The 17,607-nt window shown below is 41.5% G+C and overlaps 1 protein-coding gene and 82 non-coding genes across 83 annotated transcripts in view; 1 reads left to right on the forward strand and 82 right to left on the reverse strand.

The window, feature by feature from the left end:
- LOC145232053 (uncharacterized) overlaps positions 1 to 17,607 on the forward strand; it is a 68,687-nt gene that overhangs the window by 34,137 nt on the left and 16,943 nt on the right. The gene's annotated exons all lie outside the window — the stretch shown is intronic.
- On the reverse strand, positions 28 to 100 carry Trnar-ccu (transfer RNA arginine (anticodon CCU)). The gene has a single exon. It is a non-coding gene; the product is annotated as a tRNA-Arg (tRNA).
- Positions 173 to 245, reverse strand: Trnar-ccu (transfer RNA arginine (anticodon CCU)). Its single transcript has one exon. It is a non-coding gene; the product is annotated as a tRNA-Arg (tRNA).
- Positions 458 to 530, reverse strand: Trnar-ccu (transfer RNA arginine (anticodon CCU)). The gene has a single exon. It is a non-coding gene; the product is annotated as a tRNA-Arg (tRNA).
- On the reverse strand, positions 1,523 to 1,595 carry Trnar-ccu (transfer RNA arginine (anticodon CCU)). Its single transcript has one exon. It is a non-coding gene; the product is annotated as a tRNA-Arg (tRNA).
- On the reverse strand, positions 1,661 to 1,733 carry Trnar-ccu (transfer RNA arginine (anticodon CCU)). Its single transcript has one exon. It is a non-coding gene; the product is annotated as a tRNA-Arg (tRNA).
- Positions 1,805 to 1,877, reverse strand: Trnar-ccu (transfer RNA arginine (anticodon CCU)). The gene has a single exon. It is a non-coding gene; the product is annotated as a tRNA-Arg (tRNA).
- Trnar-ccu (transfer RNA arginine (anticodon CCU)) lies at positions 1,942 to 2,014 on the reverse strand. Its single transcript has one exon. It is a non-coding gene; the product is annotated as a tRNA-Arg (tRNA).
- On the reverse strand, positions 2,087 to 2,159 carry Trnar-ccu (transfer RNA arginine (anticodon CCU)). The gene has a single exon. It is a non-coding gene; the product is annotated as a tRNA-Arg (tRNA).
- Trnar-ccu (transfer RNA arginine (anticodon CCU)) lies at positions 2,225 to 2,297 on the reverse strand. The gene has a single exon. It is a non-coding gene; the product is annotated as a tRNA-Arg (tRNA).
- Trnar-ccu (transfer RNA arginine (anticodon CCU)) lies at positions 2,363 to 2,435 on the reverse strand. The gene has a single exon. It is a non-coding gene; the product is annotated as a tRNA-Arg (tRNA).
- On the reverse strand, positions 2,506 to 2,578 carry Trnar-ccu (transfer RNA arginine (anticodon CCU)). Its single transcript has one exon. It is a non-coding gene; the product is annotated as a tRNA-Arg (tRNA).
- On the reverse strand, positions 2,651 to 2,723 carry Trnat-cgu (transfer RNA threonine (anticodon CGU)). Its single transcript has one exon. It is a non-coding gene; the product is annotated as a tRNA-Thr (tRNA).
- Trnar-ccu (transfer RNA arginine (anticodon CCU)) lies at positions 2,789 to 2,861 on the reverse strand. Its single transcript has one exon. It is a non-coding gene; the product is annotated as a tRNA-Arg (tRNA).
- Positions 3,073 to 3,145, reverse strand: Trnar-ccu (transfer RNA arginine (anticodon CCU)). The gene has a single exon. It is a non-coding gene; the product is annotated as a tRNA-Arg (tRNA).
- Trnar-ccu (transfer RNA arginine (anticodon CCU)) lies at positions 3,218 to 3,290 on the reverse strand. The gene has a single exon. It is a non-coding gene; the product is annotated as a tRNA-Arg (tRNA).
- On the reverse strand, positions 3,503 to 3,575 carry Trnar-ccu (transfer RNA arginine (anticodon CCU)). The gene has a single exon. It is a non-coding gene; the product is annotated as a tRNA-Arg (tRNA).
- Trnar-ccu (transfer RNA arginine (anticodon CCU)) lies at positions 4,568 to 4,640 on the reverse strand. Its single transcript has one exon. It is a non-coding gene; the product is annotated as a tRNA-Arg (tRNA).
- On the reverse strand, positions 4,706 to 4,778 carry Trnar-ccu (transfer RNA arginine (anticodon CCU)). Its single transcript has one exon. It is a non-coding gene; the product is annotated as a tRNA-Arg (tRNA).
- On the reverse strand, positions 4,851 to 4,923 carry Trnar-ccu (transfer RNA arginine (anticodon CCU)). Its single transcript has one exon. It is a non-coding gene; the product is annotated as a tRNA-Arg (tRNA).
- Trnar-ccu (transfer RNA arginine (anticodon CCU)) lies at positions 4,989 to 5,061 on the reverse strand. Its single transcript has one exon. It is a non-coding gene; the product is annotated as a tRNA-Arg (tRNA).
- Positions 5,127 to 5,199, reverse strand: Trnar-ccu (transfer RNA arginine (anticodon CCU)). The gene has a single exon. It is a non-coding gene; the product is annotated as a tRNA-Arg (tRNA).
- Trnar-ccu (transfer RNA arginine (anticodon CCU)) lies at positions 5,270 to 5,342 on the reverse strand. Its single transcript has one exon. It is a non-coding gene; the product is annotated as a tRNA-Arg (tRNA).
- Trnat-cgu (transfer RNA threonine (anticodon CGU)) lies at positions 5,415 to 5,487 on the reverse strand. The gene has a single exon. It is a non-coding gene; the product is annotated as a tRNA-Thr (tRNA).
- On the reverse strand, positions 5,553 to 5,625 carry Trnar-ccu (transfer RNA arginine (anticodon CCU)). The gene has a single exon. It is a non-coding gene; the product is annotated as a tRNA-Arg (tRNA).
- On the reverse strand, positions 5,837 to 5,909 carry Trnar-ccu (transfer RNA arginine (anticodon CCU)). The gene has a single exon. It is a non-coding gene; the product is annotated as a tRNA-Arg (tRNA).
- Trnar-ccu (transfer RNA arginine (anticodon CCU)) lies at positions 5,982 to 6,054 on the reverse strand. The gene has a single exon. It is a non-coding gene; the product is annotated as a tRNA-Arg (tRNA).
- Trnar-ccu (transfer RNA arginine (anticodon CCU)) lies at positions 6,267 to 6,339 on the reverse strand. Its single transcript has one exon. It is a non-coding gene; the product is annotated as a tRNA-Arg (tRNA).
- Positions 7,332 to 7,404, reverse strand: Trnar-ccu (transfer RNA arginine (anticodon CCU)). The gene has a single exon. It is a non-coding gene; the product is annotated as a tRNA-Arg (tRNA).
- On the reverse strand, positions 7,470 to 7,542 carry Trnar-ccu (transfer RNA arginine (anticodon CCU)). The gene has a single exon. It is a non-coding gene; the product is annotated as a tRNA-Arg (tRNA).
- Positions 7,614 to 7,686, reverse strand: Trnar-ccu (transfer RNA arginine (anticodon CCU)). The gene has a single exon. It is a non-coding gene; the product is annotated as a tRNA-Arg (tRNA).
- Trnar-ccu (transfer RNA arginine (anticodon CCU)) lies at positions 7,751 to 7,823 on the reverse strand. Its single transcript has one exon. It is a non-coding gene; the product is annotated as a tRNA-Arg (tRNA).
- Trnar-ccu (transfer RNA arginine (anticodon CCU)) lies at positions 7,896 to 7,968 on the reverse strand. The gene has a single exon. It is a non-coding gene; the product is annotated as a tRNA-Arg (tRNA).
- Positions 8,034 to 8,106, reverse strand: Trnar-ccu (transfer RNA arginine (anticodon CCU)). Its single transcript has one exon. It is a non-coding gene; the product is annotated as a tRNA-Arg (tRNA).
- Trnar-ccu (transfer RNA arginine (anticodon CCU)) lies at positions 8,172 to 8,244 on the reverse strand. The gene has a single exon. It is a non-coding gene; the product is annotated as a tRNA-Arg (tRNA).
- Positions 8,315 to 8,387, reverse strand: Trnar-ccu (transfer RNA arginine (anticodon CCU)). Its single transcript has one exon. It is a non-coding gene; the product is annotated as a tRNA-Arg (tRNA).
- On the reverse strand, positions 8,460 to 8,532 carry Trnat-cgu (transfer RNA threonine (anticodon CGU)). Its single transcript has one exon. It is a non-coding gene; the product is annotated as a tRNA-Thr (tRNA).
- Positions 8,598 to 8,670, reverse strand: Trnar-ccu (transfer RNA arginine (anticodon CCU)). The gene has a single exon. It is a non-coding gene; the product is annotated as a tRNA-Arg (tRNA).
- On the reverse strand, positions 8,882 to 8,954 carry Trnar-ccu (transfer RNA arginine (anticodon CCU)). The gene has a single exon. It is a non-coding gene; the product is annotated as a tRNA-Arg (tRNA).
- On the reverse strand, positions 9,027 to 9,099 carry Trnar-ccu (transfer RNA arginine (anticodon CCU)). The gene has a single exon. It is a non-coding gene; the product is annotated as a tRNA-Arg (tRNA).
- Positions 9,312 to 9,384, reverse strand: Trnar-ccu (transfer RNA arginine (anticodon CCU)). The gene has a single exon. It is a non-coding gene; the product is annotated as a tRNA-Arg (tRNA).
- Positions 10,377 to 10,449, reverse strand: Trnar-ccu (transfer RNA arginine (anticodon CCU)). Its single transcript has one exon. It is a non-coding gene; the product is annotated as a tRNA-Arg (tRNA).
- Positions 10,515 to 10,587, reverse strand: Trnar-ccu (transfer RNA arginine (anticodon CCU)). Its single transcript has one exon. It is a non-coding gene; the product is annotated as a tRNA-Arg (tRNA).
- Positions 10,659 to 10,731, reverse strand: Trnar-ccu (transfer RNA arginine (anticodon CCU)). Its single transcript has one exon. It is a non-coding gene; the product is annotated as a tRNA-Arg (tRNA).
- Trnar-ccu (transfer RNA arginine (anticodon CCU)) lies at positions 10,796 to 10,868 on the reverse strand. Its single transcript has one exon. It is a non-coding gene; the product is annotated as a tRNA-Arg (tRNA).
- On the reverse strand, positions 10,941 to 11,013 carry Trnar-ccu (transfer RNA arginine (anticodon CCU)). Its single transcript has one exon. It is a non-coding gene; the product is annotated as a tRNA-Arg (tRNA).
- Trnar-ccu (transfer RNA arginine (anticodon CCU)) lies at positions 11,079 to 11,151 on the reverse strand. Its single transcript has one exon. It is a non-coding gene; the product is annotated as a tRNA-Arg (tRNA).
- Trnar-ccu (transfer RNA arginine (anticodon CCU)) lies at positions 11,217 to 11,289 on the reverse strand. Its single transcript has one exon. It is a non-coding gene; the product is annotated as a tRNA-Arg (tRNA).
- Trnar-ccu (transfer RNA arginine (anticodon CCU)) lies at positions 11,360 to 11,432 on the reverse strand. Its single transcript has one exon. It is a non-coding gene; the product is annotated as a tRNA-Arg (tRNA).
- On the reverse strand, positions 11,505 to 11,577 carry Trnat-cgu (transfer RNA threonine (anticodon CGU)). Its single transcript has one exon. It is a non-coding gene; the product is annotated as a tRNA-Thr (tRNA).
- On the reverse strand, positions 11,643 to 11,715 carry Trnar-ccu (transfer RNA arginine (anticodon CCU)). Its single transcript has one exon. It is a non-coding gene; the product is annotated as a tRNA-Arg (tRNA).
- On the reverse strand, positions 11,927 to 11,999 carry Trnar-ccu (transfer RNA arginine (anticodon CCU)). The gene has a single exon. It is a non-coding gene; the product is annotated as a tRNA-Arg (tRNA).
- Positions 12,072 to 12,144, reverse strand: Trnar-ccu (transfer RNA arginine (anticodon CCU)). The gene has a single exon. It is a non-coding gene; the product is annotated as a tRNA-Arg (tRNA).
- Positions 12,357 to 12,429, reverse strand: Trnar-ccu (transfer RNA arginine (anticodon CCU)). Its single transcript has one exon. It is a non-coding gene; the product is annotated as a tRNA-Arg (tRNA).
- Trnar-ccu (transfer RNA arginine (anticodon CCU)) lies at positions 13,422 to 13,494 on the reverse strand. The gene has a single exon. It is a non-coding gene; the product is annotated as a tRNA-Arg (tRNA).
- On the reverse strand, positions 13,560 to 13,632 carry Trnar-ccu (transfer RNA arginine (anticodon CCU)). The gene has a single exon. It is a non-coding gene; the product is annotated as a tRNA-Arg (tRNA).
- On the reverse strand, positions 13,704 to 13,776 carry Trnar-ccu (transfer RNA arginine (anticodon CCU)). Its single transcript has one exon. It is a non-coding gene; the product is annotated as a tRNA-Arg (tRNA).
- Trnar-ccu (transfer RNA arginine (anticodon CCU)) lies at positions 13,841 to 13,913 on the reverse strand. The gene has a single exon. It is a non-coding gene; the product is annotated as a tRNA-Arg (tRNA).
- Trnar-ccu (transfer RNA arginine (anticodon CCU)) lies at positions 13,986 to 14,058 on the reverse strand. The gene has a single exon. It is a non-coding gene; the product is annotated as a tRNA-Arg (tRNA).
- On the reverse strand, positions 14,124 to 14,196 carry Trnar-ccu (transfer RNA arginine (anticodon CCU)). Its single transcript has one exon. It is a non-coding gene; the product is annotated as a tRNA-Arg (tRNA).
- Positions 14,262 to 14,334, reverse strand: Trnar-ccu (transfer RNA arginine (anticodon CCU)). The gene has a single exon. It is a non-coding gene; the product is annotated as a tRNA-Arg (tRNA).
- Positions 14,405 to 14,477, reverse strand: Trnar-ccu (transfer RNA arginine (anticodon CCU)). The gene has a single exon. It is a non-coding gene; the product is annotated as a tRNA-Arg (tRNA).
- Positions 14,550 to 14,622, reverse strand: Trnat-cgu (transfer RNA threonine (anticodon CGU)). Its single transcript has one exon. It is a non-coding gene; the product is annotated as a tRNA-Thr (tRNA).
- Trnar-ccu (transfer RNA arginine (anticodon CCU)) lies at positions 14,688 to 14,760 on the reverse strand. Its single transcript has one exon. It is a non-coding gene; the product is annotated as a tRNA-Arg (tRNA).
- On the reverse strand, positions 14,972 to 15,044 carry Trnar-ccu (transfer RNA arginine (anticodon CCU)). The gene has a single exon. It is a non-coding gene; the product is annotated as a tRNA-Arg (tRNA).
- Positions 15,117 to 15,189, reverse strand: Trnar-ccu (transfer RNA arginine (anticodon CCU)). The gene has a single exon. It is a non-coding gene; the product is annotated as a tRNA-Arg (tRNA).
- On the reverse strand, positions 15,258 to 15,330 carry Trnar-ccu (transfer RNA arginine (anticodon CCU)). Its single transcript has one exon. It is a non-coding gene; the product is annotated as a tRNA-Arg (tRNA).
- Positions 15,402 to 15,474, reverse strand: Trnar-ccu (transfer RNA arginine (anticodon CCU)). The gene has a single exon. It is a non-coding gene; the product is annotated as a tRNA-Arg (tRNA).
- Positions 15,546 to 15,618, reverse strand: Trnar-ccu (transfer RNA arginine (anticodon CCU)). The gene has a single exon. It is a non-coding gene; the product is annotated as a tRNA-Arg (tRNA).
- On the reverse strand, positions 15,684 to 15,756 carry Trnar-ccu (transfer RNA arginine (anticodon CCU)). Its single transcript has one exon. It is a non-coding gene; the product is annotated as a tRNA-Arg (tRNA).
- Trnar-ccu (transfer RNA arginine (anticodon CCU)) lies at positions 15,821 to 15,893 on the reverse strand. Its single transcript has one exon. It is a non-coding gene; the product is annotated as a tRNA-Arg (tRNA).
- On the reverse strand, positions 15,965 to 16,037 carry Trnar-ccu (transfer RNA arginine (anticodon CCU)). Its single transcript has one exon. It is a non-coding gene; the product is annotated as a tRNA-Arg (tRNA).
- On the reverse strand, positions 16,103 to 16,175 carry Trnar-ccu (transfer RNA arginine (anticodon CCU)). The gene has a single exon. It is a non-coding gene; the product is annotated as a tRNA-Arg (tRNA).
- Positions 16,247 to 16,319, reverse strand: Trnar-ccu (transfer RNA arginine (anticodon CCU)). Its single transcript has one exon. It is a non-coding gene; the product is annotated as a tRNA-Arg (tRNA).
- Positions 16,385 to 16,457, reverse strand: Trnar-ccu (transfer RNA arginine (anticodon CCU)). Its single transcript has one exon. It is a non-coding gene; the product is annotated as a tRNA-Arg (tRNA).
- Positions 16,523 to 16,595, reverse strand: Trnar-ccu (transfer RNA arginine (anticodon CCU)). Its single transcript has one exon. It is a non-coding gene; the product is annotated as a tRNA-Arg (tRNA).
- Positions 16,661 to 16,733, reverse strand: Trnar-ccu (transfer RNA arginine (anticodon CCU)). The gene has a single exon. It is a non-coding gene; the product is annotated as a tRNA-Arg (tRNA).
- On the reverse strand, positions 16,799 to 16,871 carry Trnar-ccu (transfer RNA arginine (anticodon CCU)). Its single transcript has one exon. It is a non-coding gene; the product is annotated as a tRNA-Arg (tRNA).
- Trnar-ccu (transfer RNA arginine (anticodon CCU)) lies at positions 16,937 to 17,009 on the reverse strand. Its single transcript has one exon. It is a non-coding gene; the product is annotated as a tRNA-Arg (tRNA).
- Trnar-ccu (transfer RNA arginine (anticodon CCU)) lies at positions 17,075 to 17,147 on the reverse strand. The gene has a single exon. It is a non-coding gene; the product is annotated as a tRNA-Arg (tRNA).
- On the reverse strand, positions 17,219 to 17,291 carry Trnar-ccu (transfer RNA arginine (anticodon CCU)). Its single transcript has one exon. It is a non-coding gene; the product is annotated as a tRNA-Arg (tRNA).
- Positions 17,357 to 17,429, reverse strand: Trnar-ccu (transfer RNA arginine (anticodon CCU)). Its single transcript has one exon. It is a non-coding gene; the product is annotated as a tRNA-Arg (tRNA).
- On the reverse strand, positions 17,495 to 17,567 carry Trnar-ccu (transfer RNA arginine (anticodon CCU)). Its single transcript has one exon. It is a non-coding gene; the product is annotated as a tRNA-Arg (tRNA).

The raw sequence follows: 17,607 nt of genomic DNA on the forward strand, positions 1-17,607 counted from the left end.
TTTTTTTTCTTCTAAAAAGTCAAAAATTACTCCTGGCGGGACTCGAACCCGCAATCCCCGGTTTAGGAGACCGATGCCTTATCCATTAGGCCACAGGAGCTCTCCAAAGGTATTAGCCAGGTCTTTTGGAATAATTGCGTTTTTTTATTTCTCTTCAAAAAAATGTACAATCTACTCCTGGCGGGACTCGAACCCACAATCCCCGGTTTAGGAGACCGATGCCTTATCCATTAGGCCACAGGAGCTGTCCGTAATTATCGGTCATGTTTTTCGAATAATTTCTTTTGTTATTTTTCTTCTAAAAAATAAGAATTACTCCTGACGAGACTCGAACCCGCAATCCCCGGTTTAGGAGACCGATGCCTTATCCATTAGGCCACAGAAGCTGTCCGTAATTATTGACCATGTCTGTTCGAATAATTTCTTTTGTAGTTTTTTTCTTTTAAAAAATCAAAAATACTCCTGGCGGGACTCGAACCCGCAATCCCCGGTTTAGGAGACCGATGCCTTATCCATTAGGCCACAGGAGCTCTCCAAAATTATTAGCCATGTCTTTTCGAATAATTTCTTTTTTTTTGTTCTAAAAATCAAAATTACTCCTGGCGGGACTCGAACCCGCGATCCCCGGTTTAGGAGACCGATGCCTTATCCATTAGGCCAGTGGTTCCCAACCTTTTTTTGACGCGACCCAAATACTTACCAAAACTTTGTTTAGTGGTTTGTCGCGACCCATAAACATGCTATTTTAGTTGAATTTTTTTCTGCAAATTCGGAAAGCTTTTTAAAAATTACTACGCAAGTGTAGCAAATCAACAACCTGATAACGAACAAATAGTGTTGTTGTTTTCGACCAAACATTTTCATTTAACCAGGACTTGAATCGATGAATTATTAGCCAGACAACGCTTACTGTGAGCTAACACATCACTTTATGACGTCACAAACAGTTTTAACCATTACCACGACAAGTTGTGATGAAATTATTGTTGGGCAACAACTTAAAGCAGGGGTGTGCAACCTGCGGCCCGCGGGTCAAATGCGGCCCGCAGAGACGCTTGGATTTCAAATGTACTGGAAAACGAATCTATTTATTATATATTTTTGAGCAGATTAGTGCGCCCAGCGCTATTTTTCTGTGACCTGGCAAAATGTGGCTAGAATCAAATGGGAATTTTACTTGTAGTTAGCCATATTTGGTATGCAATAAATCAAATCACCTTGTGTTATATAAAGGTGCGGCCCGCAATCTAATCTGGGTAAATGTATTTGGCCCCGCAGTAAAAAAGGTTGCACACCCCTGACTTAAAGCCTTGGGAAATATATAAAAATAACGCTACAAGGCGAAATAAAAAAGTATGTTCTTATTGTCACAAAAAAGATGTTCTTATTGTCACAAAAACAGGCGACCCAACAGAATTTACAGGCGACCCAACTTTGGGTCACGACCCATAGGTTGGGAAACACTGCATTAGGCCACAGGTTTTTTTGCGTTTTTTCATTTCTCTTCAAAAAAAGTAAAATCTACTCCTGGCGGGACTCGAACCCGCAATCCCCGGTTTAGGAGACCGATGCCTTATCCATTAGGCCACAGGAGCTGTCCGAAATTATTGGTCATGTCTTTTCGAATAATTTCTTTTTTTCCTTCTAAAAAATCAAAAATTACTCCTGGCGGGACTCGAACCCGCAATCCCCGGTTTAGGAGACCGATGCCTTATCCATTAGGCCACAGAAGCTGTCCGTAATTATTGGCCATGTCTTTTCGAATAATTTCTTTTGTAGTTTTTTTCTTTTAAAAAATCAAAATTACTCCTGGCGGGACTCGAACCCGCAATCCCCGGTTTAGGAGACCGATGCCTTATCCATTAGGCCACAGGAGCTCTCCAAAATTATTAGCCATGTCTTTTCGAATATTTTCTTTTTTTTTGTTCTAAAAATCAAAATTACTCCTGGCGGGACTCGAACCCGCGATCCCCGGTTTAGGAGACCGATGCCTTATCCATTAGGCCACAGGAGCTCTCCAAAAGTATTAGCCGTGTCTTTTCGAATAATTGCGTTTTTTCATTTCTCTTCAAAAAAATGTAAAATCTACTCCTGGCGGGACTCGAACCCACAATTCCCGGTTTAGGAGACCGATGCCTTATCCATTAGGCCACAGGAGCTGTCCGTAAATGTTGGCCATGTCTTTTCGAATAATTTCTTTTTTTCCTTCTAAAAAATCAAAAATTACTCCAGGCGGGACTCGAACCCGCAATCCCCGATTTAGGAGACCGATGCCTTATCCATTAGGCCACAGGAGCTCTCCAAAATTATTAGCCATGTCTTTTCGAATAATTTCTTTTTTTTTCTGATAATAATCAAAAAATACTCCTGGCGGGACTCGAACCCGCAATCCCCGGTTTAGGAGACCGATGCCTTATCCATTAGGCCACAGGAGCTCTCCAAAATTATTAGCCATGTATTTTGGAATAATTTGGTTTTTTCTTTTTTCTTCTAAAAATCAAAAATTACTCCTGGCGGGACTCGAACCCGCAATCCCCGGTTTAGGAGACCGATGCCTTATCCATTAGGCCACAGGAGCTCTCCAAAAGTATTAGTCAGGTCTTTTGGAATAATTGCGTTTTTTTATTTCTCTTCAAACAAATGTACAATCTACTACTGGCGGGACTTGAACCCGCAATCCCCGGTTTACGAGACCGATGCCTTATCCATTAGGCCACAGGAGCTTTCCAAAATTATTAGCCATGTCTTGTCGAATAATTTCTTTTTTTCCTTCTAAAAAATCAAAAATTACTCCTGGCGGGACTCGAACCCGCAATCCCCGGTTTAGGAGACCGATGCCTTATCCATTAGGCCACAGGAGCTCTCCAAAAGTATTAGCCAGGTCTTTTCGAATAATTGCGTTTTTTTATTTCTCTTCAAAAAAATGTACAATCTACTCCTGGCGGGACTCGAACCTATAATCCCCGGTTTAGGAGACCGATGCCTTATCCATTAGGCCACAGGAGCTCTCCAAAATTATTAGCCATGTCCTTTCGAATAATTTCTTTTTTTTTCTTCTAAAAAGTCAAAAATTACTCCTGGCGGGACTCGAACCCGCAATCCCCGGTTTAGGAGACCGATGCCTTATCCATTAGGCCACAGGAGCTCTCCAAAGGTATTAGCCAGGTCTTTTGGAATAATTGCGTTTTTTTATTTCTCTTCAAAAAAATGTACAATCTACTCCTGGCGGGACTCGAACCCACAATCCCCGGTTTAGGAGACCGATGCCTTATCCATTAGGCCACAGGAGCTGTCCGTAATTATCGGTCATGTTTTTCGAATAATTTCTTTTGTTATTTTTCTTCTAAAAAATAAGAATTACTCCTGACGAGACTCGAACCCGCAATCCCCGGTTTAGGAGACCGATGCCTTATCCATTAGGCCACAGAAGCTGTCCGTAATTATTGACCATGTCTGTTCGAATAATTTCTTTTGTAGTTTTTTTCTTTTAAAAAATCAAAAATACTCCTGGCGGGACTCGAACCCGCAATCCCCGGTTTAGGAGACCGATGCCTTATCCATTAGGCCACAGGAGCTCTCCAAAATTATTAGCCATGTCTTTTCGAATAATTTCTTTTTTTTTGTTCTAAAAATCAAAATTACTCCTGGCGGGACTCGAACCCGCGATCCCCGGTTTAGGAGACCGATGCCTTATCCATTAGGCCAGTGGTTCCCAACCTTTTTTTGACGCGACCCAAATACTTACCAAAACTTTGTTTAGTGGTTTGTCGCGACCCATAAACATGCTATTTTAGTTGAATTTTTTTCTGCAAATTCGGAAAGCTTTTTAAAAATTACTACGCAAGTGTAGCAAATCAACAACCTGATAACGAACAAATAGTGTTGTTGTTTTCGACCAAACATTTTCATTTAACCAGGACTTGAATCGATGAATTATTAGCCAGACAACGCTTACTGTGAGCTAACACATCACTTTATGACGTCACAAACAGTTTTAACCATTACCACGACAAGTTGTGATGAAATTATTGTTGGGCAACAACTTAAAGCAGGGGTGTGCAACCTGCGGCCCGCGGGTCAAATGCGGCCCGCAGAGACGCTTGGATTTCAAATGTACTGGAAAACGAATCTATTTATTATATATTTTTGAGCAGATTAGTGCGCCCAGCGCTATTTTTCTGTGACCTGGCAAAATGTGGCTAGAATCAAATGGGAATTTTACTTGTAGTTAGCCATATTTGGTATGCAATAAATCAAATCACCTTGTGTTATATAAAGGTGCGGCCCGCAATCTAATCTGGGTAAATGTATTTGGCCCCGCAGTAAAAAAGGTTGCACACCCCTGACTTAAAGCCTTGGGAAATATATAAAAATAACGCTACAAGGCGAAATAAAAAAGTATGTTCTTATTGTCACAAAAAAGATGTTCTTATTGTCACAAAAACAGGCGACCCAACAGAATTTACAGGCGACCCAACTTTGGGTCACGACCCATAGGTTGGGAAACACTGCATTAGGCCACAGGTTTTTTTGCGTTTTTTCATTTCTCTTCAAAAAAAGTAAAATCTACTCCTGGCGGGACTCGAACCCGCAATCCCCGGTTTAGGAGACCGATGCCTTATCCATTAGGCCACAGGAGCTGTCCGAAATTATTGGTCATGTCTTTTCGAATAATTTCTTTTTTTCCTTCTAAAAAATCAAAAATTACTCCTGGCGGGACTCGAACCCGCAATCCCCGGTTTAGGAGACCGATGCCTTATCCATTAGGCCACAGGAGCTCTCCAAAAGTATTAGCCGTGTCTTTTCGAATAATTGCGTTTTTTCATTTCTCTTCAAAAAAATGTAAAATCTACTCCTGGCGGGACTCGAACCCACAATTCCCGGTTTAGGAGACCGATGCCTTATCCATTAGGCCACAGGAGCTGTCCGTAAATGTTGGCCATGTCTTTTCGAATAATTTCTTTTTTTCCTTCTAAAAAATCAAAAATTACTCCAGGCGGGACTCGAACCCGCAATCCCCGATTTAGGAGACCGATGCCTTATCCATTAGGCCACAGGAGCTCTCCAAAATTATTAGCCATGTCTTTTCGAATAATTTCTTTTTTTTTCTGATAATAATCAAAAAATACTCCTGGCGGGACTCGAACCCGCAATCCCCGGTTTAGGAGACCGATGCCTTATCCATTAGGCCACAGGAGCTCTCCAAAATTATTAGCCATGTATTTTGGAATAATTTGGTTTTTTCTTTTTTCTTCTAAAAATCAAAAATTACTCCTGGCGGGACTCGAACCCGCAATCCCCGGTTTAGGAGACCGATGCCTTATCCATTAGGCCACAGGAGCTCTCCAAAAGTATTAGTCAGGTCTTTTGGAATAATTGCGTTTTTTTATTTCTCTTCAAACAAATGTACAATCTACTACTGGCGGGACTTGAACCCGCAATCCCCGGTTTACGAGACCGATGCCTTATCCATTAGGCCACAGGAGCTTTCCAAAATTATTAGCCATGTCTTGTCGAATAATTTCTTTTTTTCCTTCTAAAAAATCAAAAATTACTCCTGGCGGGACTCGAACCCGCAATCCCCGGTTTAGGAGACCGATGCCTTATCCATTAGGCCACAGGAGCTCTCCAAAAGTATTAGCCAGGTCTTTTCGAATAATTGCGTTTTTTTATTTCTCTTCAAAAAAATGTACAATCTACTCCTGGCGGGACTCGAACCTATAATCCCCGGTTTAGGAGACCGATGCCTTATCCATTAGGCCACAGGAGCTCTCCAAAATTATTAGCCATGTCCTTTCGAATAATTTCTTTTTTTTTCTTCTAAAAAGTCAAAAATTACTCCTGGCGGGACTCGAACCCGCAATCCCCGGTTTAGGAGACCGATGCCTTATCCATTAGGCCACAGGAGCTCTCCAAAGGTATTAGCCAGGTCTTTTGGAATAATTGCGTTTTTTTATTTCTCTTCAAAAAAATGTACAATCTACTCCTGGCGGGACTCGAACCCACAATCCCCGGTTTAGGAGACCGATGCCTTATCCATTAGGCCACAGGAGCTGTCCGTAATTATCGGTCATGTTTTTCGAATAATTTCTTTTGTTATTTTTCTTCTAAAAAATAAGAATTACTCCTGACGAGACTCGAACCCGCAATCCCCGGTTTAGGAGACCGATGCCTTATCCATTAGGCCACAGAAGCTGTCCGTAATTATTGACCATGTCTGTTCGAATAATTTCTTTTGTAGTTTTTTTCTTTTAAAAAATCAAAAATACTCCTGGCGGGACTCGAACCCGCAATCCCCGGTTTAGGAGACCGATGCCTTATCCATTAGGCCACAGGAGCTCTCCAAAATTATTAGCCATGTCTTTTCGAATAATTTCTTTTTTTTTGTTCTAAAAATCAAAATTACTCCTGGCGGGACTCGAACCCGCGATCCCCGGTTTAGGAGACCGATGCCTTATCCATTAGGCCAGTGGTTCCCAACCTTTTTTTGACGCGACCCAAATACTTACCAAAACTTTGTTTAGTGGTTTGTCGCGACCCATAAACATGCTATTTTAGTTGAATTTTTTTCTGCAAATTCGGAAAGCTTTTTAAAAATTACTACGCAAGTGTAGCAAATCAACAACCTGATAACGAACAAATAGTGTTGTTGTTTTCGACCAAACATTTTCATTTAACCAGGACTTGAATCGATGAATTATTAGCCAGACAACGCTTACTGTGAGCTAACACATCACTTTATGACGTCACAAACAGTTTTAACCATTACCACGACAAGTTGTGATGAAATTATTGTTGGGCAACAACTTAAAGCAGGGGTGTGCAACCTGCGGCCCGCGGGTCAAATGCGGCCCGCAGAGACGCTTGGATTTCAAATGTACTGGAAAACGAATCTATTTATTATATATTTTTGAGCAGATTAGTGCGCCCAGCGCTATTTTTCTGTGACCTGGCAAAATGTGGCTAGAATCAAATGGGAATTTTACTTGTAGTTAGCCATATTTGGTATGCAATAAATCAAATCACCTTGTGTTATATAAAGGTGCGGCCCGCAATCTAATCTGGGTAAATGTATTTGGCCCCGCAGTAAAAAAGGTTGCACACCCCTGACTTAAAGCCTTGGGAAATATATAAAAATAACGCTACAAGGCGAAATAAAAAAGTATGTTCTTATTGTCACAAAAAAGATGTTCTTATTGTCACAAAAACAGGCGACCCAACAGAATTTACAGGCGACCCAACTTTGGGTCACGACCCATAGGTTGGGAAACACTGCATTAGGCCACAGGTTTTTTTGCGTTTTTTCATTTCTCTTCAAAAAAAGTAAAATCTACTCCTGGCGGGACTCGAACCCGCAATCCCCGGTTTAGGAGACCGATGCCTTATCCATTAGGCCACAGGAGCTGTCCGAAATTATTGGTCATGTCTTTTCGAATAATTTCTTTTTTTCCTTCTAAAAAATCAAAAATTACTCCTGGCGGGACTCGAACCCGCAATCCCCGGTTTAGGAGACCGATGCCTTATCCATTAGGCCACAGAAGCTGTCCGTAATTATTGGCCATGTCTTTTCGAATAATTTCTTTTGTAGTTTTTTTCTTTTAAAAAATCAAAATTACTCCTGGCGGGACTCGAACCCGCAATCCCCGGTTTAGGAGACCGATGCCTTATCCATTAGGCCACAGGAGCTCTCCAAAATTATTAGCCATGTCTTTTCGAATATTTTCTTTTTTTTTGTTCTAAAAATCAAAATTACTCCTGGCGGGACTCGAACCCGCGATCCCCGGTTTAGGAGACCGATGCCTTATCCATTAGGCCACAGGAGCTCTCCAAAAGTATTAGCCGTGTCTTTTCGAATAATTGCGTTTTTTCATTTCTCTTCAAAAAAATGTAAAATCTACTCCTGGCGGGACTCGAACCCACAATTCCCGGTTTAGGAGACCGATGCCTTATCCATTAGGCCACAGGAGCTGTCCGTAAATGTTGGCCATGTCTTTTCGAATAATTTCTTTTTTTCCTTCTAAAAAATCAAAAATTACTCCAGGCGGGACTCGAACCCGCAATCCCCGATTTAGGAGACCGATGCCTTATCCATTAGGCCACAGGAGCTCTCCAAAATTATTAGCCATGTCTTTTCGAATAATTTCTTTTTTTTTCTGATAATAATCAAAAAATACTCCTGGCGGGACTCGAACCCGCAATCCCCGGTTTAGGAGACCGATGCCTTATCCATTAGGCCACAGGAGCTCTCCAAAATTATTAGCCATGTATTTTGGAATAATTTGGTTTTTTCTTTTTTCTTCTAAAAATCAAAAATTACTCCTGGCGGGACTCGAACCCGCAATCCCCGGTTTAGGAGACCGATGCCTTATCCATTAGGCCACAGGAGCTCTCCAAAAGTATTAGTCAGGTCTTTTGGAATAATTGCGTTTTTTTATTTCTCTTCAAACAAATGTACAATCTACTACTGGCGGGACTTGAACCCGCAATCCCCGGTTTACGAGACCGATGCCTTATCCATTAGGCCACAGGAGCTTTCCAAAATTATTAGCCATGTCTTGTCGAATAATTTCTTTTTTTCCTTCTAAAAAATCAAAAATTACTCCTGGCGGGACTCGAACCCGCAATCCCCGGTTTAGGAGACCGATGCCTTATCCATTAGGCCACAGGAGCTCTCCAAAAGTATTAGCCAGGTCTTTTCGAATAATTGCGTTTTTTTATTTCTCTTCAAAAAAATGTACAATCTACTCCTGGCGGGACTCGAACCTATAATCCCCGGTTTAGGAGACCGATGCCTTATCCATTAGGCCACAGGAGCTCTCCAAAATTATTAGCCATGTCCTTTCGAATAATTTCTTTTTTTTTCTTCTAAAAAGTCAAAAATTACTCCTGGCGGGACTCGAACCCGCAATCCCCGGTTTAGGAGACCGATGCCTTATCCATTAGGCCACAGGAGCTCTCCAAAGGTATTAGCCAGGTCTTTTGGAATAATTGCGTTTTTTTATTTCTCTTCAAAAAAATGTACAATCTACTCCTGGCGGGACTCGAACCCACAATCCCCGGTTTAGGAGACCGATGCCTTATCCATTAGGCCACAGGAGCTGTCCGTAATTATCGGTCATGTTTTTCGAATAATTTCTTTTGTTATTTTTCTTCTAAAAAATAAGAATTACTCCTGACGAGACTCGAACCCGCAATCCCCGGTTTAGGAGACCGATGCCTTATCCATTAGGCCACAGAAGCTGTCCGTAATTATTGACCATGTCTGTTCGAATAATTTCTTTTGTAGTTTTTTTCTTTTAAAAAATCAAAAATACTCCTGGCGGGACTCGAACCCGCAATCCCCGGTTTAGGAGACCGATGCCTTATCCATTAGGCCACAGGAGCTCTCCAAAATTATTAGCCATGTCTTTTCGAATAATTTCTTTTTTTTTGTTCTAAAAATCAAAATTACTCCTGGCGGGACTCGAACCCGCGATCCCCGGTTTAGGAGACCGATGCCTTATCCATTAGGCCAGTGGTTCCCAACCTTTTTTTGACGCGACCCAAATACTTACCAAAACTTTGTTTAGTGGTTTGTCGCGACCCATAAACATGCTATTTTAGTTGAATTTTTTTCTGCAAATTCGGAAAGCTTTTTAAAAATTACTACGCAAGTGTAGCAAATCAACAACCTGATAACGAACAAATAGTGTTGTTGTTTTCGACCAAACATTTTCATTTAACCAGGACTTGAATCGATGAATTATTAGCCAGACAACGCTTACTGTGAGCTAACACATCACTTTATGACGTCACAAACAGTTTTAACCATTACCACGACAAGTTGTGATGAAATTATTGTTGGGCAACAACTTAAAGCAGGGGTGTGCAACCTGCGGCCCGCGGGTCAAATGCGGCCCGCAGAGACGCTTGGATTTCAAATGTACTGGAAAACGAATCTATTTATTATATATTTTTGAGCAGATTAGTGCGCCCAGCGCTATTTTTCTGTGACCTGGCAAAATGTGGCTAGAATCAAATGGGAATTTTACTTGTAGTTAGCCATATTTGGTATGCAATAAATCAAATCACCTTGTGTTATATAAAGGTGCGGCCCGCAATCTAATCTGGGTAAATGTATTTGGCCCCGCAGTAAAAAAGGTTGCACACCCCTGACTTAAAGCCTTGGGAAATATATAAAAATAACGCTACAAGGCGAAATAAAAAAGTATGTTCTTATTGTCACAAAAAAGATGTTCTTATTGTCACAAAAACAGGCGACCCAACAGAATTTACAGGCGACCCAACTTTGGGTCACGACCCATAGGTTGGGAAACACTGCATTAGGCCACAGGTTTTTTTGCGTTTTTTCATTTCTCTTCAAAAAAAGTAAAATCTACTCCTGGCGGGACTCGAACCCGCAATCCCCGGTTTAGGAGACCGATGCCTTATCCATTAGGCCACAGGAGCTGTCCGAAATTATTGGTCATGTCTTTTCGAATAATTTCTTTTTTTCCTTCTAAAAAATCAAAAATTACTCCTGGCGGGACTCGAACCCGCAATCCCCGGTTTAGGAGACCGATGCCTTATCCATTAGGCCACAGAAGCTGTCCGTAATTATTGGCCATGTCTTTTCGAATAATTTCTTTTGTAGTTTTTTTCTTTTAAAAAATCAAAATTACTCCTGGCGGGACTCGAACCCGCAATCCCCGGTTTAGGAGACCGATGCCTTATCCATTAGGCCACAGGAGCTCTCCAAAATTATTAGCCATGTCTTTTCGAATATTTTCTTTTTTTTTGTTCTAAAAATCAAAATTACTCCTGGCGGGACTCGAACCCGCGATCCCCGGTTTAGGAGACCGATGCCTTATCCATTAGGCCACAGGAGCTCTCCAAAAGTATTAGCCGTGTCTTTTCGAATAATTGCGTTTTTTCATTTCTCTTCAAAAAAATGTAAAATCTACTCCTGGCGGGACTCGAACCCACAATTCCCGGTTTAGGAGACCGATGCCTTATCCATTAGGCCACAGGAGCTGTCCGTAAATGTTGGCCATGTCTTTTCGAATAATTTCTTTTTTTCCTTCTAAAAAATCAAAAATTACTCCAGGCGGGACTCGAACCCGCAATCCCCGATTTAGGAGACCGATGCCTTATCCATTAGGCCACAGGAGCTCTCCAAAATTATTAGCCATGTCTTTTCGAATAATTTCTTTTTTTTTCTGATAATAATCAAAAAATACTCCTGGCGGGACTCGAACCCGCAATCCCCGGTTTAGGAGACCGATGCCTTATCCATTAGGCCACAGGAGCTCTCCAAAATTATTAGCCATGTATTTTGGAATAATTTGGTTTTTTCTTTTTTCTTCTAAAAATCAAAAATTACTCCTGGCGGGACTCGAACCCGCAATCCCCGGTTTAGGAGACCGATGCCTTATCCATTAGGCCACAGGAGCTCTCCAAAAGTATTAGTCAGGTCTTTTGGAATAATTGCGTTTTTTTATTTCTCTTCAAACAAATGTACAATCTACTACTGGCGGGACTTGAACCCGCAATCCCCGGTTTACGAGACCGATGCCTTATCCATTAGGCCACAGGAGCTTTCCAAAATTATTAGCCATGTCTTGTCGAATAATTTCTTTTTTTCCTTCTAAAAAATCAAAAATTACTCCTGGCGGGACTCGAACCCGCAATCCCCGGTTTAGGAGACCGATGCCTTATCCATTAGGCCACAGGAGCTCTCCAAAAGTATTAGCCAGGTCTTTTCGAATAATTGCGTTTTTTTATTTCTCTTCAAAAAAATGTACAATCTACTCCTGGCGGGACTCGAACCTATAATCCCCGGTTTAGGAGACCGATGCCTTATCCATTAGGCCACAGGAGCTCTCCAAAATTATTAGCCATGTCCTTTCGAATAATTTCTTTTTTTTTCTTCTAAAAAGTCAAAAATTACTCCTGGCGGGACTCGAACCCGCAATCCCCGGTTTAGGAGACCGATGCCTTATCCATTAGGCCACAGGAGCTCTCCAAAGGTATTAGCCAGGTCTTTTGGAATAATTGCGTTTTTTTATTTCTCTTCAAAAAAATGTACAATCTACTCCTGGCGGGACTCGAACCCACAATCCCCGGTTTAGGAGACCGATGCCTTATCCATTAGGCCACAGGAGCTGTCCGTAATTATCGGTCATGTTTTTCGAATAATTTCTTTTGTTATTTTTCTTCTAAAAAATAAGAATTACTCCTGACGAGACTCGAACCCGCAATCCCCGGTTTAGGAGACCGATGCCTTATCCATTAGGCCACAGAAGCTGTCCGTAATTATTGACCATGTCTGTTCGAATAATTTCTTTTGTAGTTTTTTTCTTTTAAAAAATCAAAAATACTCCTGGCGGGACTCGAACCCGCAATCCCCGGTTTAGGAGACCGATGCCTTATCCATTAGGCCACAGGAGCTCTCCAAAATTATTAGCCATGTCTTTTCGAATAATTTCTTTTTTTTTGTTCTAAAAATCAAAATTACTCCTGGCGGGACTCGAACCCGCGATCCCCGGTTTAGGAGACCGATGCCTTATCCATTAGGCCAGTGGTTCCCAACCTTTTTTTGACGCGACCCAAATACTTACCAAAACTTTGTTTAGTGGTTTGTCGCGACCCATAAACATGCTATTTTAGTTGAATTTTTTTCTGCAAATTCGGAAAGCTTTTTAAAAATTACTACGCAAGTGTAGCAAATCAACAACCTGATAACGAACAAATAGTGTTGTTGTTTTCGACCAAACATTTTCATTTAACCAGGACTTGAATCGATGAATTATTAGCCAGACAACGCTTACTGTGAGCTAACACATCACTTTATGACGTCACAAACAGTTTTAACCATTACCACGACAAGTTGTGATGAAATTATTGTTGGGCAACAACTTAAAGCAGGGGTGTGCAACCTGCGGCCCGCGGGTCAAATGCGGCCCGCAGAGACGCTTGGATTTCAAATGTACTGGAAAACGAATCTATTTATTATATATTTTTGAGCAGATTAGTGCGCCCAGCGCTATTTTTCTGTGACCTGGCAAAATGTGGCTAGAATCAAATGGGAATTTTACTTGTAGTTAGCCATATTTGGTATGCAATAAATCAAATCACCTTGTGTTATATAAAGGTGCGGCCCGCAATCTAATCTGGGTAAATGTATTTGGCCCCGCAGTAAAAAAGGTTGCACACCCCTGACTTAAAGCCTTGGGAAATATATAAAAATAACGCTACAAGGCGAAATAAAAAAGTATGTTCTTATTGTCACAAAAAAGATGTTCTTATTGTCACAAAAACAGGCGACCCAACAGAATTTACAGGCGACCCAACTTTGGGTCACGACCCATAGGTTGGGAAACACTGCATTAGGCCACAGGTTTTTTTGCGTTTTTTCATTTCTCTTCAAAAAAAGTAAAATCTACTCCTGGCGGGACTCGAACCCGCAATCCCCGGTTTAGGAGACCGATGCCTTATCCATTAGGCCACAGGAGCTGTCCGAAATTATTGGTCATGTCTTTTCGAATAATTTCTTTTTTTCCTTCTAAAAAATCAAAAATTACTCCTGGCGGGACTCGAACCCGCAATCCCCGGTTTAGGAGACCGATGCCTTATCCATTAGGCCACAGAAGCTGTCCGTAATTATTGGCCATGTCTTTTCGAATAATTTCTTTTGTAGTTTTTTTCTTTTAAAAAATCAAAATTACTCCTGGCGGGACTCGAACCCGCAATCCCCGGTTTAGGAGACCGATGCCTTATCCATTAGGCCACAGGAGCTCTCCAAAATTATTAGCCATGTCTTTTCGAATATTTTCTTTTTTTTTGTTCTAAAAATCAAAATTACTCCTGGCGGGACTCGAACCCGCGATCCCCGGTTTAGGAGACCGATGCCTTATCCATTAGGCCACAGGAGCTCTCCAAAAGTATTAGCCGTGTCTTTTCGAATAATTGCGTTTTTTCATTTCTCTTCAAAAAAATGTAAAATCTACTCCTGGCGGGACTCGAACCCACAATTCCCGGTTTAGGAGACCGATGCCTTATCCATTAGGCCACAGGAGCTGTCCGTAAATGTTGGCCATGTCTTTTCGAATAATTTCTTTTTTTCCTTCTAAAAAATCAAAAATTACTCCAGGCGGGACTCGAACCCGCAATCCCCGATTTAGGAGACCGATGCCTTATCCATTAGGCCACAGGAGCTCTCCAAAATTATTAGCCATGTCTTTTCGAATAATTTCTTTTTTTTTCTGATAATAATCAAAAAATACTCCTGGCGGGACTCGAACCCGCAATCCCCGGTTTAGGAGACCGATGCCTTATCCATTAGGCCACAGGAGCTCTCCAAAATTATTAGCCATGTATTTTGGAATAATTTGGTTTTTTCTTTTTTCTTCTAAAAATCAAAAATTACTCCTGGCGGGACTCGAACCCGCAATCCCCGGTTTAGGAGACCGATGCCTTATCCATTAGGCCACAGGAGCTCTCCAAAAGTATTAGTCAGGTCTTTTGGAATAATTGCGTTTTTTTATTTCTCTTCAAACAAATGTACAATCTACTACTGGCGGGACTTGAACCCGCAATCCCCGGTTTACGAGACCGATGCCTTATCCATTAGGCCACAGGAGCTTTCCAAAATTATTAGCCATGTCTTGTCGAATAATTTCTTTTTTTCCTTCTAAAAAATCAAAAATTACTCCTGGCGGGACTCGAACCCGCAATCCCCGGTTTAGGAGACCGATGCCTTATCCATTAGGCCACAGGAGCTCTCCAAAAGTATTAGCCAGGTCTTTTCGAATAATTGCGTTTTTTTATTTCTCTTCAAAAAAATGTACAATCTACTCCTGGCGGGACTCGAACCTATAATCCCCGGTTTAGGAGACCGATGCCTTATCCATTAGGCCACAGGAGCTCTCCAAAATTATTAGCCATGTCCTTTCGAATAATTTCTTTTTTTTTCTTCTAAAAAGTCAAAAATTACTCCTGGCGGGACTCGAACCCGCAATCCCCGGTTTAGGAGACCGATGCCTTATCCATTAGGCCACAGGAGCTCTCCAAAGGTATTAGCCAGGTCTTTTGGAATAATTGCGTTTTTTTATTTCTCTTCAAAAAAATGTACAATCTACTCCTGGCGGGACTCGAACCCACAATCCCCGGTTTAGGAGACCGATGCCTTATCCATTAGGCCACAGGAGCTGTCCGTAATTATCGGTCATGTTTTTCGAATAATTTCTTTTGTTATTTTTCTTCTAAAAAATAAGAATTACTCCTGACGGGACTCGAACCCGCAATCCCCGGTTTAGGAGACCGATGCCTTATCCATTAGGCCACAGAAGCTGTCCGTAATTATTGACCATGTCTGTTCGAATAATTTCTTTTGTAGTTTTTTTCTTTTAAAAAATCAAAAATACTCCTGGCGGGACTCGAACCCGCAATCCCCGGTTTAGGAGACCGATGCCTTATCCATTAGGCCACAGGAGCTCTCCAAAATTATTAGCCGTGTCTTTTCGAATAATTGCGTTTTTTCATTTCTCTTCAAAAAAAGTAAAATCTACTCCTGGCGGGACTCGAACCCGCAATCCCCGGTTTAGGAGACCGATGCCTTATCCATTAGGCCACAGGAGCTCTCCAAAATTATTAGCCATGTCTTTTCGAATAATTTCTTTTTTTTCTTCTACAAAGTCAAAAATTACTCCTGGCGGGACTCGAACCCGCAATCCCCGGTTTAGGAGACCGATGCCTTATCCATTAGGCCACAGGAGCTCTCCAAAATTATTAGCCATGTCTTTTCGAATAATTTCTTTTTTCCTTCTAAAAAGTCAAAAATTACTCCTGGCGGGACTCGAACCCGCAATCCCCGGTTTAGGAGACCGATGCCTTATCCATTAGGCCACAGGAGCTGTACGAAATTATTAGCCATGTATTTTGGAATAATTTGTTTTTTTCTTTTTTCTTCTAAAAAATCAAAAATTACTCCTGGCGGGACTCGAACCCGCAATCCCCGGTTTAGGAGACCGATGCCTTATCCATTAGGCCACAGGAGTTCTCCAAAATTATTAGCCATGTCTTTTCGAATAATTTCTTTTTTTTCTTCTACAAAGTCAAAAATTACTCCTGGCGGGACTCGAACCCGCAATCCCCGGTTTAGGAGACCGATGCCTTATCCATTAGGTCACAGGAGCTGTACGAAATTATTAGCCATGTATTTTGGAATAATTTGTTTTTTTCTTTTTTCTTCTAAAAAATCAAAAATTACTCCTGGCGGGACTCGAACCCGCAATCCCCGGTTTAGGAGACCGATGCCTTATCCATTAGGCCACAGGAGCTCTCCAAAATTATTAGCCATGTATTTTGGAATAATTTCTTTTTTTTCTTCTACAAAGTCAAAAATTACTCCCGGCGGGACTCGAACCCGCAATCCCCGGTTTAGGAGACCGATGCCTTATCCATTAGGCCACAGGAGCTGTACGAAATTATTAGCCATGTCTTTTCGAATAATTTCTTTTTTTCCTTCTAAAAATTCAAAAATTACTCCTGGCGGGACTCGAACCCGCAATCCCTGGTTTAGGAGACCGATGCCTTATCCATTAAGCCACAGGAGCTCTCCAAAATTATTAGCCATGTCTTTTCGAATAATTTCTTTTTTTCCTTCTAAAAAGTCAAAAATTACTCCTGGCGGGACTCGAACCCGCAATACCCGGTTTAGGAGACCGATGCCTTATCCATTAGGCCACAGGAGCTGTACGAAATTATTAGCCATGTCTTTTCGAATAATTTCTTTTTTTTCTTCTACAAAGTCAAAAATTACTCCTGGCGGGACTCGAACCCGCAATCCCCGGTTTAGGAGACCGATGCCTTATCCATTAGGCCACAGGAGCTGTACGAAATTATTAGCCATGTCTTTTCGAATAATTTCTTTTTTTCCTTCTAAAAAGTCAAAAATTACTCCTGGCGGGACTCGAACCCGCAATCCCCGGTTTAGGAGACCGATGCCTTATCCATTAGGCCACAGGAGCTGTACGAAATTATTAGCCATGTCTTTTCGAATAATTTCTTTTTTTCCTTCTAAAAAGTCAAAAATTACTCCTGGCGGGACTCGAACCCGCAATCCCCGGTTTAGGAGACCGATGCCTTATCCATTAGGCCACAGGAGCTGTACGAAATTATTAGCCATGTATTTTGGAATAATTTGTTTTTTTCTTTTTTCTTCTACAAAGTCAAAAATTACTCCTGGCGGGACTCGAACCCGCAATCCCCGGTTTAGGAGACCGATGCCTTATCCATTAGGCCACAGGAGCTGTACGAAATTATTAGCCATGTCTTTTCGAATAATTTCTTTTTTTCCTTCTAAAAAGTCAAAAATTACTCCTGGCGGGACTCGAACCCGCAATCCCCGGTTTAGGAGACCGATGCCTTATCCATTAGGCCACAGGAGCTGTACGAAATTATTAGCCATGTCTTTTCGAATAATTTCTTTTTTTCCTTCTAAAAAGTCAAAAATTACTCCTGGCGGGACTCGAACCCGCAATCCCCGGTTTAGGAGACCGATGCCTTATCCATTAGGCCACAGGAGCTGTACGAAATTATTAGCCATGTATTTTGGAATAATTTGTT

This window comes from Phallusia mammillata, chromosome 1 (assembly GCF_965637545.1).
Source record: "Phallusia mammillata chromosome 1, kaPhaMamm4.hap1.1, whole genome shotgun sequence".
NCBI lineage: Eukaryota > Metazoa > Chordata > Ascidiacea > Phlebobranchia > Ascidiidae > Phallusia > Phallusia mammillata.